Here is a 12351-nt window from a genome sequence, read left to right as displayed (position 1 = left end):
GCTCTGCTTCCACCTCATTTCTTGGGCAGTGTACACATAGACTGTCCTCTCTCTTCCTTTTTCACTCTGTCTCTCTTCCCCCAGGCACTCCATCTCCCGCTGACTAAGACGGAAACAGGAGAAGGAAAAGCGAAAAACCAGAATGCTTGGAAAGATGCCGAAAGAGACAGCGATGAAAGCAGAACCACAGCAGCGAAGGTGAAGGATGGACAGATACGTGATGAAAGAGGGCGACAGGGAATGAAGGGACAGGCAGACAGATGAGGGGAGACAGACAGGACATTATCACAGCAGGAGGGCAGAGAAAGCAAAAAGAGAGAGGTTTTTGCTGCCCTCATAACATCCCCTCTCATCATTATTTAATCTCCTGTACTTTCTGCACCTCTCTTCAGAGTTTTCTTTTTGGGGAGGTGGGTGAACCCTGGTCGGGGGGCACAGTTTGGTTTTCCAGCCAGCTCTACAAAAACAACTGGCATGAGATTTTAAAATAAGATTGAAATCCTTAAAAGTGACATAGTGGGAAAGATTGCAGGTATATTTGGTGATTGTAGCCTCGACATAGGCATGTGGGTTTGACTTAGAATAAATAACTCACCCTGCCGTCCTTCATGTGACGGGGTGTGGAGCAGTACCAACTAGGCCCCCTTTTGCAGTCGCCTGTTTCATGGTTGGACGCGTGCAGAGATGCCCTTCCTCACACAGATGTTGTAACGAGTGGTCTTTTTGTCTAGCCATGCTCCTCTGACCTCTTTCACTAACAAGGTGTTCTCGAGGCCCAGAGAACTGACGCTCTCGCTAGATGTTTTTGGTTTCTTCCACCACTCTCCATAAAATGTAGGAACTGTAGTTTGTGAGAAGCCCAGGAGGTCAGCTGTTTCAGAGATGCTGGAACCACTACATCTGGAACCACTACATCTGGCACCAATTAGCATACCAGAGGTAAAGTCGTATTGATCTCAGGTCTACCCCGTTCTAATGTTTGATCAAACTAAGGCTAAACCTCTTGACCACATCTGCATGCTTTACATATTGAGATGCAACCACCTTGCCTTTTGGTTAATTTCAACCTTTTCCACGGAATTACCTTCCACTAGAGTGTTTAAGATTGGCAAATACTACGCATTTTGTCTGAGTCGTTCGACAACCTTGAGCAACCTTCACATCAGACAAATTGTGTTGATTGATATTAAAACCAGTTTGAGATGTTTCACAAGCCAAAGTAATAGTGTAAACTGCCTAAAAACGACCTAGATTTAAAACGGCATTGTGGATTCTTCATTTATTTTTGGCCCAGAGACTACTGTCAATGTTCTCCTTTATGTAAGACAATGGGTTGTTTCGGACAGGTAATTCTCAAACCACTCTGTAGCAGTAATCTCAATACACTGCAGTCTCTGCACTAATCCCAATACACTGCAGTCTCTGCACTAATCCCAATACACTGCGGTCTCTGTACTAATCCCAATACACTGCAGTCTCTACACTAATCCCAATACACTGCGGTCTCTAAACTAATCTCAATACACTGCGGTTTCTACACTAATCCCAATAAACTGCGGTCTATACACTAATCCCAATAAACTGCAGTCTCTACACTACTCCTAATAAACTGCAGTCTCTACATTACTCCTAATACACTGCAGTCTCTGCACTAATCCCAATACACTGCGGTCTCTGCACTACTCCCAATACACTGCGGTCTCTGCACCAATATACCTTGCATGGTCCACACACCGTCACATGCCTGTGATAGATTAATGACCACTGATACACAATGGAGCTTCTTATCCAGACCATATTAATATTGTCTTTACCGTCCCTATGACAGCGCGGGGAACCAGACCTGAAGCCCTCACTGCATAGCACTCATTGTGTTCCAGGTGGTACGCCATGAGCTGCTTATTGACTCGGGACTGCAATACGTCCACGAGAACACACAATTGAATCAGGAAGATGAAGACGATGAAGGGAGTGGAGAAAAAGAGGGGTGGCACGAGAAGAGTCTGGGGGGGAGGGGAAAAGGAACTGGAGCATTTAGAGAAATCTTGATTAGCTCAGTTGATTTTTTCAAATTGAGGTCAGATGGGTTCGCGAGTTCAGTCTCCCTCTTTCCCAATGTGTCTCCCTAACTGATGCTTCGGTGAGTCTCTCATCCCCTCCACCGCCCCCATCCTCACCCACCTGAGCCCCCTCCACCCCCCCCCCCACCCCCCCAAGGGCGTAGAGTTCAATGACCCATTTTCTGCCCCCTGCCCCTCTTCCTTCCACACCAAATAAATGTAGAAAAAAAATCTGCAGATATCCAGACGTTAGCAATTACTCAGTCTGAAACGATCCCTACATCCTTTAGCAGCATGACATTATCCTATTTGTGATTTATACTTCCTACTGGTATACAAATGGAAGCTTTCATATTTTATGGGCAATTTATCATGTACGATTAACACAACTGAGAATCCAGCAGCATGAGAGCAGTGGAACTCCCCACAACCCAACCCCACTACCGGGGGGTGTGTGTGTGTGTGTGTGTGTGTGCGTGTGTGTGTGTGGGTGTGTGTGTGTGTTTGTGTGTGTGTGTGTGTGTGGATTAGTACGTGCCAGCTTCCATCTTCAGTCGAGGGAATGTCATCTCAGTCGTGCTTTCCTGTCAAAACAAGGCACTGACTGAGTGCCCCCCAGATGGTGAGGTTGGTCAACTACACATCCGCACCACAATCCCTAAACATGGGGATCCCTCAGGGGTGCGTGTTCGGTCCCATACTGTTTACCCATGACTCTGTGGGCGACTTCACGCCGGCAATGGACCAAACGACCGATGATGACGAGAAAGGAACGGGTCAAGCGTTTTAAGTTGCTCTGTGTACATATGTGACTGAGAAACTAACGTGGTCCACACGCAATAAGATTCCTTCCACATGTGTTGAGTTTTTCCCATAAAAGATGTGAACTATGGAAGGAGGAAGGCTTTCATCAAACTGAGAGTTCTGATTTGTGTAACTGGGAGTGGATTACTCCTTTAATTTGGTTTGGGACCGCAACAAAACACCGTTTACACCCTGCCAACACTGGGGTTTAACATTCAACCATGCGAGACCAGAGGGTGTTGCATACGCTCACTTCTTTAAATGATGTCATTTAAGCCATGTGAACTCTTTATTTGCCAAGAAAGTAAGGAGAGATAGAGGAGAGATTTCCTTCCTGAAAGAGCAGTAGGTTGGATTCTCACCCATGCTTTACCACCCCAGGCAACGCAGATTCACTTCTTAACACCACCTGATGCATTTAATAAACAAATTACTGCTGTACAATTGAATCGCAGACATGTGCACACGCCACAAGGTTATATTTCAGCTAATGCCTGGTAAAATAATGGGGTAAATAATAATAAATAGCAATATAATCTACTTAGTCCGAAATAACCATTCTAATGCACTCGGCAAATGTGAGTACCTTCGCGAACAGAGATCAAAATAACCGTTAAAATAAATTATGAATGTCTGAAGAAACAACACAAATGACAGATTGCAAATATGATTAGATAAGCCCATCGGCTGCTGGACAATTAAATTCAGTTGTTACAAAAAAAAAGAACAGAGAAGACTTCGTTTCCGGCAGAAATAGATTTATATCTATTTGGGGTTAAAGTCCCAATTTCCATCCGTAGATGCTCTACAAAGTAATAATATCAACAAACTTTCAACAAACTATCTGTTTGATGGGCAACTGCTTTCTAAATAAAGGATAGGAAGCCATACATTGAACCAACATGATTTCCTACAAGTTCACTCAGAGTCGTTGCTCGAGGTGGACTCGACTCTTCACTCAGTCGTTGCTCGAGGTGGACTCGACTCTTCACTCAGAGTCGTTGCTCGAGGTGGACTCGACTCTTCACTCAGAGTCGTTGCTCGAGGTGGACTCGACTCTTCACTCAGAGTCGTTGCTCGAGGTGGACTCGACTCATGTTAAATAACCAGTAAGCCGCACAGTAATTTATCTAATGTGAATCATTTTCTCTCTAATGGCCTGTGTGTGTGGGGGGGTGGGTGTGGGGGTTGTGCTTATGTACCATTCTGTGCTGTTCTGTTCTCTCACTTTGGGCCATCTAAGGAGGAACAGGGCCTGGCGTCCGACCCATCACTTCACAGCCAAACTGGGAATGTTCTGCCAGCAGTCAAACACTTAGAATTCTTACTTAATTTGAACAACAACTTCTGCTCCAGCCTCTCTTTCTCCCTCTCACTGTCTGTCCTTCTCCCGCTGTCTCTCTCTCTCTCTCTCTCTTGCTCTCCCTATCTGAGACTATCTGTCACTCTTTCGCGCACTCATGCTGTCTCTATCTTTCTTTCTCACACAAAAACTCTCACTTTCTCAGTCTCTTTCTTCTCTCTCATTCCTACTGCTATGCAAGCTGCCCGGTGAGCAATTGTTTTCTGATCTTTGTGTCAGCATCCCGAAGGCATGGTAGCAATTAAACATTATCATCCCAGAGTAAAAATAAACAACAAAAAAACAGAAAGTTTGGATTTATTCATGTTGAATGTAGTGTATGTCAAATGGGAAAGCTCCTATGAAGTGTAAATGTCAGACAATGATGGTGCAGTTCAGTGGCTCTCCAAATGTTAGTGAAAGGCAACATACAATCCAATCCAAGCAGAAAACTGATTTCTGATCTGATGGGACAGCAATTAATGTATATAGATGCAATTTATCAAGTGAATACTATAGGCATAACTGTACATTCCTTGTTTAATCGTATATACGGGAACAAGTGTCATAACAGATACTGAGTTAAAGTACAGAGACCAATACAGAGTAAATGTCATGAGAGTTGTTCTTGGACAGGTGAGTTGCTCTGGGACAGGTGAGTTGTTCTGGGACAGGAGAGTTGCTCTGGGACAGGAGAAAAATACAGGTTGCATTATGAATACTAACAGGTTTTGTATGAATTAAATTCTGTTTATTGATTAGAAACCTGAAAAGCGTTACAAAAAAGAGGCAGAATTGTGTATCAGTGCATCAAACACAGCTGATATGAATGGTTATGTAGGGTAAGAGTGTATCAAACACAGCTGATATGAATGGTTATGTAGGGTAAGAGTGTATCAAACACAGCTGATATGAATGGTTATGTAGGGTAAGAGTGTATCAAACACAGCTGATATGAATGGTTATGTAGGGTAAGAGTGTATCAAACACAGCTGATATGAATGGTTATCTAGGGTAAGAGTGTATCAAACACAGCTGATATGAATGGTTATGTAGGGTAAGAGTGTATCAAACACAGCTGATATGAATGGTTATGTAGGGTAAGAGTGTATCAAACACAGCTGATATGAATGGTTATGTAGGGTAAGAGTGTATCAAACACAGCTGATATGAATGGTTATCTAGGGTAAGAGTGTATCAAACACAGCTGATATGAATGGTTATGTAGGGTAAGAGTGTATCAAACACAGCTGATATGAATGGTTATGTAGGGTAAGAGTGTATCAAACACAGCTGATATGAATGGTTATGTAGGGTAAGAGTGTATCAAACACAGCTGATATGAATGGTTATGTAGGGTAAGAGTGTATCAAACACAGCTGATATGAATGGTTATCTAGGGTAAGAGTGTATCAAACACAGCTGATATGAAGTGAAAACCTATGGATGGTAATAACCAGGAACAATGATATCAGTGACAGCAGCAACAAATGTGTAATGATGTCACACAGAGGAAGGACACAAGTGCAGGGAGAACGGAGGACATTCCATAAAACTAAGTCACAAGGCAGAACAAAACAAAGCAAACAAAGAACGACAAGATACACTGGCAAAGGAAGAACCTAAATAGGGACAGTGATCAGGAACACAGGTACGGGCGTTATAAACAACCAACAGGTGTCTGTTATCCACTGGCACGTTGTGACTGGATGCCTGCATTGTAAAAACTAAGTGACCACACAGCATCAGGCAATTACACTCAGGCCCGGGGTCAAGACACCTTTCAGATCAGCTCTATTCAGGAAGTGCACTGAAGTTCTTGCTTTTCAATTAGCAAAATGGGGGATTTGGTTAGCTTTCTGCATTGAGTGGAATTTTAAATGAATTAAAATTCCACCTGTCATTGTTGGTAAATCTTCACTGACACTCTGTGAAAGAAAGCTTGTATGCTGACAGTAGCTGAAGTATTCTGTAGGCTGATTATGAGTGCAGAAGGAGGAATTTACAGGAAGTTCCTAAACAGGTAATGTACTTAAACAGGTAATGCACCTTGGGGCCTTGAAACAGTTAATCACTCAAAACCTCCTACAAGAAACTGCCTTGGGGTTCCGACACGCCCCTTTTCATAATTCTGTCCTGCGAAACACACACATACATGCCAAGATGGAGCACCCGCACCCGCACACACACCCACACACACACACACGGACACACACACACAACACCCTCCATCCACTTTCACACCGTTGTTCCTGAATCCCAATCGCCTTATTATCTTTACAACCAGGGACACTTTATGTCAAGCAGGTTTTCCCAGAACTGATCCTAATCGGCCTATCAGACAGCCTGGGTGCCTAACGGAGTGCAGGAGCTGGAGGTTCCACATCTCCAGGGGTGTTCATAAAGACTTCAGTCCCTCATCGCCCGCCTGGACAGACATTTTCACGCCGTCATAATGGGATTAGTTGTTGGATTATAACACTCTCATATCTAAACGAATCCGACAGTTTGCTCAGAGGCTGCCAACCTGCCATCGCTGTTCCCCGGGAAACGTGAGACTTACAGAACACAATGATGAGGGCGACCGGGGCATGAAGAGATGGACCGCTGAAGCTCTACTCCTCCTCCCTCACTCTCTCGTTCCCAGTTTGTCTGCCCTTGTCATTCTGGCGTGCAGCGCACCACTGTCACTTCACTCGGCAGGTTAGACACTACAGAGAGCTGTTGAGAAAGAGTCTGTAGGGCCAAAAAGCAACCGGCAGCGCTTGTTCACCTGAAAATACGCATGTGCCTTGAATGGCCTTCTGATCACAGCACATTGGTCATGGTGATATGTAATGCACTATGAAGGCAATGGAGTGCAATAACAACTTCCTGTCCATCCTAATATCCTAACCACTTCCTCTCTATCCTAACCTCTGCCTCTACATCCTAACCACTTCCTCTCTATCCTAACCTCTTCCTCTCTATCCTAACCTCTTCCTCTCTATCCTAACCTCTTCCTCTACATCCTAACCACTTCCTCTCTATCCTAACCTCTTCCTCTCTATCCTAACCTCTTCCTCTCTATCCTAACTTCTTCCTCTCTAACCTAACCTCTTCCTCTCTATCCTAACCTCTTCCTCTCTATCCTAACCTCTTCCTCTCTATCCTAACCTCTTCCTCTCTATCCTAACCTCTTCCTCTCTATCCTAACCTCTTCCTCTCTATCCTAACCTCTTCCTCTCTATCCTAACCTCTTCCTCTCTATCCTAACTTCTTCCTCTCTAACCTAACCTCTTCCTAACCTCTTCCTCTCCATATCCCCTTTTCCTCTCTCCCCTCTATGTCCTGTCCCCATTATGTCTGTTTCCACCACTCCCTCTCTTTCTCACTCGTTCGTCCCCCCTCTACACGTCCCCATTCTGTCAGGTACCCCTCCTCTCTTTCTCCTTTCTCTATCATCTTTTTCACTTCGCCTCCTTATCTATCTCTCTCTCTCCCTATTGCCCCTTCTTTATTTCTGTCTCTCTTTTCCTTTCTTTCTCTCTCTCCTCCACATGCCCCTGTTCTGTCTGTTATCAGGTGTTTCTATTTGTAGTTTCTCTCTCTTCCACTGTCTCCCCCCCAATCTCCCCCCTTTATGATTCGTCTCTCCATGTCCCAATCTCTTTATCTTTCTCTCCTGCGTTGACTACCATCATCTCTTTCTCTTCAGTCTTCCTCACTCGCTTATCTCTGTCTCTCTCTCTCTCTCACACACACACACACACACACTCATACACTCACTCACCGTCTCGACCTAATGTCATATTAAGAAAGACTTGCGACTTGAAAGAACTTTCTAAAGAACGTTTGAAAGGGAAACATTACGTAAAAAAACAACTCACATCTCCTCCTTGCTCTCTGCCTCCGTCCCCCTCTCTGCCTCTGCCTTTTTTCTCACACACACCCACATACCATCCTCGGCATTGGCAAGCAGTGGCCCATCCTGCCTGTTCCTTCTCCTCTCAGAAGCGCTGGGCGATCAATCACATGATCTAATGAGCTGTTATTACAGAGTCGAGCAGGGTGCGTTTTGCGTGTGCGTGTGCGTGTGCGTGTGCGTACGTCCGCCTGCATGTGTGTCAGGACACGAACAATCTTTACAGAAGCACCTGATATATACGGGCGCTCTTTGAGAGCCAGGTGTTCGATTTATTATCATTTCTCGGTTCTGAGAGAAATTTTAAATGAGCGAGGAAGCACCCATACAAGTTGGACAGACACTACTAACTCCACTGCAGAACTCAGAACATCAAGCCCAACACATTGATGTAGTGGCAGAAAAAACTGTGGTGGGTAAACTATGAATTTCTCTAGATAATTTTGACATGAAAAATCATTCATCAATATATAAATGTGTTTATTTTGCCCGGACAGCGTAAGCGGACCTGGCCAAGAACAGCGAATGTGTCTTGCTTGCTTGCTGGCTGGCTGGCAGGGTACACCTTGTTAAATAGCATAGTGGTTAAAGAAGCAGACATGCAAACTATAGGTCTCAAGTTCATATCTCCTTGCAGGCGAGGTGAAATACGCATTGTGAATTATTCCATATAGATGAAAGCTTACTGGCTAAAACCTCAACTGTCTACATGATAGTAAGCCTGAAATAAGACAGTTTATAGTTATTTAGCGACTTTTTCTGGTGGATTTTCGAAGTACTCATCCGTCTATGCATTTGGGTCAGGATAGACAAACACATTTGCTGGCTACAACATACATTAGTTACGTTATAGTGAGCCTAAGACTGTATACGGTTATATTGCGACTGTTTCTGGAATGGAAACGTTCGTCTTCAGTCTCGCTAGCAATTGCTCAATTCTTATGATTATTCCTAAGAAGTTAGTAGATACTAATAAGCCTATTACTGGCTAATAAGCTGTTCAAACGGCCAGTGGTAAAAGCTAACAGTTCATAGGCGCTATTTGTGGTGGAAGTAAACGTAATAAGTCAGTTTAACACAATGCTCAATAGCGTTTAGCGACTAGTGAAATACGAAATGCGTTGGCGTTGTGGTTAAAGACAGTGCCTCTCACGTGGAAGGCTCAAGTTCAAATTTATTGTGAACAACGCAATTCATTTATTTTATTTCCACAATTCTCTCGTCGTTTCACTTGATGAAAAAGTTAGTTATCGTTACCTTTATTGATAGGTATTGTATCAATGTCATTCACGAATGAAAGAAAAAAGTACGTTCTTATGCCATGAAAGAAAAAATATGTTCTTATGCCATGAAATGAAATAGCTTTGGCAGACTCGCTAGCAATTGCTATTCCTGACTAGTCCAGTAAGTTAGTAGATACTGGTAAAGCCTATTACTGGCTAATAAGCTGTTCAAACGGCCAGTGGCAAATGCTAACAGTTCATTGATGCTATTTGTGGTGGAGGTAAACTTAGTAAGAAACGTTAGTCAGTTTGACTGTAACAATATCATTCACGAATGGCCAATTAGCTGTTAAAATGGCCAGAGGATTTTTCAGGATTGACACAAGAGGCCATATTGACACCCATCAAATGTAGTGCTTGGTGGTGTAGTGGTTAGTGACACAGCCTTTCACATGGGCGACCCAAGACCAAATCTCAATAGGGCAATACTTTCTATTGCGGTCCGGCTGAACTAGGCTTGCCTGGTTTCTTGTTTTATGACGGTCACCCGAAGGCTACAACAATAACAAAGTTGCTTACAAGAATATAAGCGGCATTAGGCAAACCACTAAAGATGCACTGTTCAAACTGTCAGCACCTCTACCAATGTGTGGTGGGTCTTGGCCGGGACGTAAAATAGTGACTGTCACCAATGACAGTACTAACACTGCAGTGATCCTTATGTGTCTCTCCTTGTAGTTCTGTTACCGTAATAAAAATCCATGTTAGGCCTTCGCAAAACATAACCCCTTAACTTAACCACATGGAATTAATACCTAAACTGGCACAATTAGTCGTTTTTAAACATGCTTTTGTTTTGCAACAGTCATGAGAGCGAGTCAGGGTGTTAGTCATTATCCCCCAAACACACACACACACACATACACGCAGCTCAACAAATGTCCAATAACGAAGTGAAACGTGAGTTCTAGTTGCAATTACAGCAGTCGTGCTAGCGCTGCTTTGTAAAGCTTCTTTGTTAGCGCTGCTGTGCTAAATCAATCATAACCAGGATGGCTCAGTCCATATGGATTTAAAGGGCCCGCATGGGGGCATACATTCCTGTGGTAGGGCACTGTCACACTTGCAGTGTGGTTACAGCTAGTATCATGACAGACCCACCCACACACACGCACATACTCGCACACACACACACACACACACACACTCAGAACATCCTACCTTCTGTCTCGCTGGGAACCGGCAACCTGAGGAAACATGTTAGGAACAGTCACATAAAAAGCCACCCCACCTCAGGGCCTTCATTCCACGTGGTGGTGTGGCTGTGCCGTAGAGGTGGATTGATGGCTCATCGCTGCACCTGCCACACTGTGGGGCGTCCATGAAGGCACGGGGCACTGCCAACGACGCCATCTCCATGTGGCACTGGTGACGGTGATTTTGTTTTATGACATGGTAAACGACCTGGAGGGGTGCTAAAGGTCAAGGTTAGAGATGTACCGCCACCGGCAGTCACGGAATGTTTTCTCTGTGGAATCGAGCAGATCCCTCCAGGTTGGGTTCACGTGATCCTTTCTGAACCCAGAGGAAGTCCAGCCTAGTACCGCAAGATGGAAGGATCTTAACAGCTGATGGTCGTGTCAGACCAGGTTGGACATCTATTTTCCGGGTGGTGTTCTCTATGCATGTCTACGACAGGTACATACTGGCAGATCTCTTCCTGCTGCCTTCAGACCTTATTGCTCTGCATCGCTGAGATTCCAGAGGCCAACCAGAGCACATGCTGGGCCCTCGGGATGTTTCAGGGCTTTGAGTGCATTCAGTGAACGCAGGGCCTCAGTGAACATTATGGTTTGTAGTCATTGGCGTTGGTGGAAAATCAGTTCAGTGATTGGCTTGTGCTGTAGTTTTCCCCCTGGTTTTTCTATGAGTGTGTCATCTACCTGTACATAATTCCACAGACACACACACACCCAGAGGAATATACATTCACACACCTACACAAATTAACATACATCCTTAGCCACTGTGCATCCATTTCTTCTGATTGCTTGCTCTTTGGGACTTTCGACTGGGAATCTGTATTAACACTTGGTGTAGATGTAAAAGGGTATCTATAAAATCAACTGAAGTACCTCTACGTTGTTTATTTGATTGTTACTCCAGCCTCACTTGGAAAGGTCTGGGATTCCATTTAGAGTTCTTGTTGCCTAGGCAGCAAAGTATTAATAAAAATAGGCCATGCTGAGGTAGCGTAACATTCTCATAGCTCCAACTTCGGCCCACAGGTGACAACATTTTAATATACATATATCAGCATTCAGGAATACCTGTCTTTGCTCTCCACTCGGTCCCTGTTTGAATGTAAGGTGTTAACAACATGAAGTCAACCGAAAGACATAACTCACGTCTCTGTCTGCCTGTCGCGAGGAAGCTCCCAGCCCTTCCGCTGGTGAAAATCACAGAGCACCTATTTTTGGGCGCCAGCCTGAGTGACAGCGCTATCAACCCTGACCTTTACTCAGCGCCAACCCTATGTCCGGATAATGGAGACCGGAAGGTATTAGGGGCTGAGGCCAGGGGGTGGAGGGGTGAGGGGTGAGGGGTGAGGGGTCAAGCCTAAAATGATGCTTTGTGTATCGGACCCCAGTCACTGGGGAATTCTACCCCAAAAGACATCGTGGCTTAAGTTATTGGTATGTAATTTAGAAGCTGATTACCCAATAATTGTTGCCATAATTCTGGAGTGTGGATGACTTTAGTGTATGTGTGTGTTTGCGCATATTTGGGTGTGTGTGTCAGTTTGTGTGTGAGGGAGTCTGTATGCTTGCCTTTGTGTATTTTCTTCATTCTTCTTCACCAGAGTCTGCGAGGAACAAACACTCCTGCCTGCATCAACACACTGATGCCGCCTCACACCAGGCAGAAAACATCAGATGACACCTTATTAGACCTCAGCCCATTGACCCCAGTCACAAACCCAGCTGGGTTCAGGCAGGGGGTCATGGGGTGACAGGC

General features: G+C 44.6%; 1 long non-coding RNA gene across 2 annotated transcripts; it reads right to left on the bottom strand.

The window, feature by feature from the left end:
* Positions 1–4684: 4684 nt before the first annotated feature.
* Positions 4685–11796, bottom strand: LOC105021693. 2 transcript variants are annotated; one of them, XR_828847.3, is made up of 5 exons: positions 11742–11796; positions 10555–10580; positions 8076–8204; positions 6770–6942; positions 4685–4890 (listed from the first exon to the last, which is right to left on the bottom strand). It is a non-coding gene; the product is annotated as an uncharacterized LOC105021693 (long non-coding RNA). The 2 variants fall into 2 exon arrangements; XR_828846.3 differs by having other exon boundaries at positions 6770–6927.
* Positions 11797–12351: the final 555 nt, after the last annotated feature.

This window comes from Esox lucius, chromosome 14 (assembly GCF_011004845.1).
Source record: "Esox lucius isolate fEsoLuc1 chromosome 14, fEsoLuc1.pri, whole genome shotgun sequence".
Taxonomy (NCBI): Eukaryota; Metazoa; Chordata; class Actinopteri; order Esociformes; family Esocidae; genus Esox; species Esox lucius.
The sequence above is the reverse complement of the archived record's forward strand: the minus strand, read 5'-3'. Positions and strand labels throughout refer to the sequence as shown.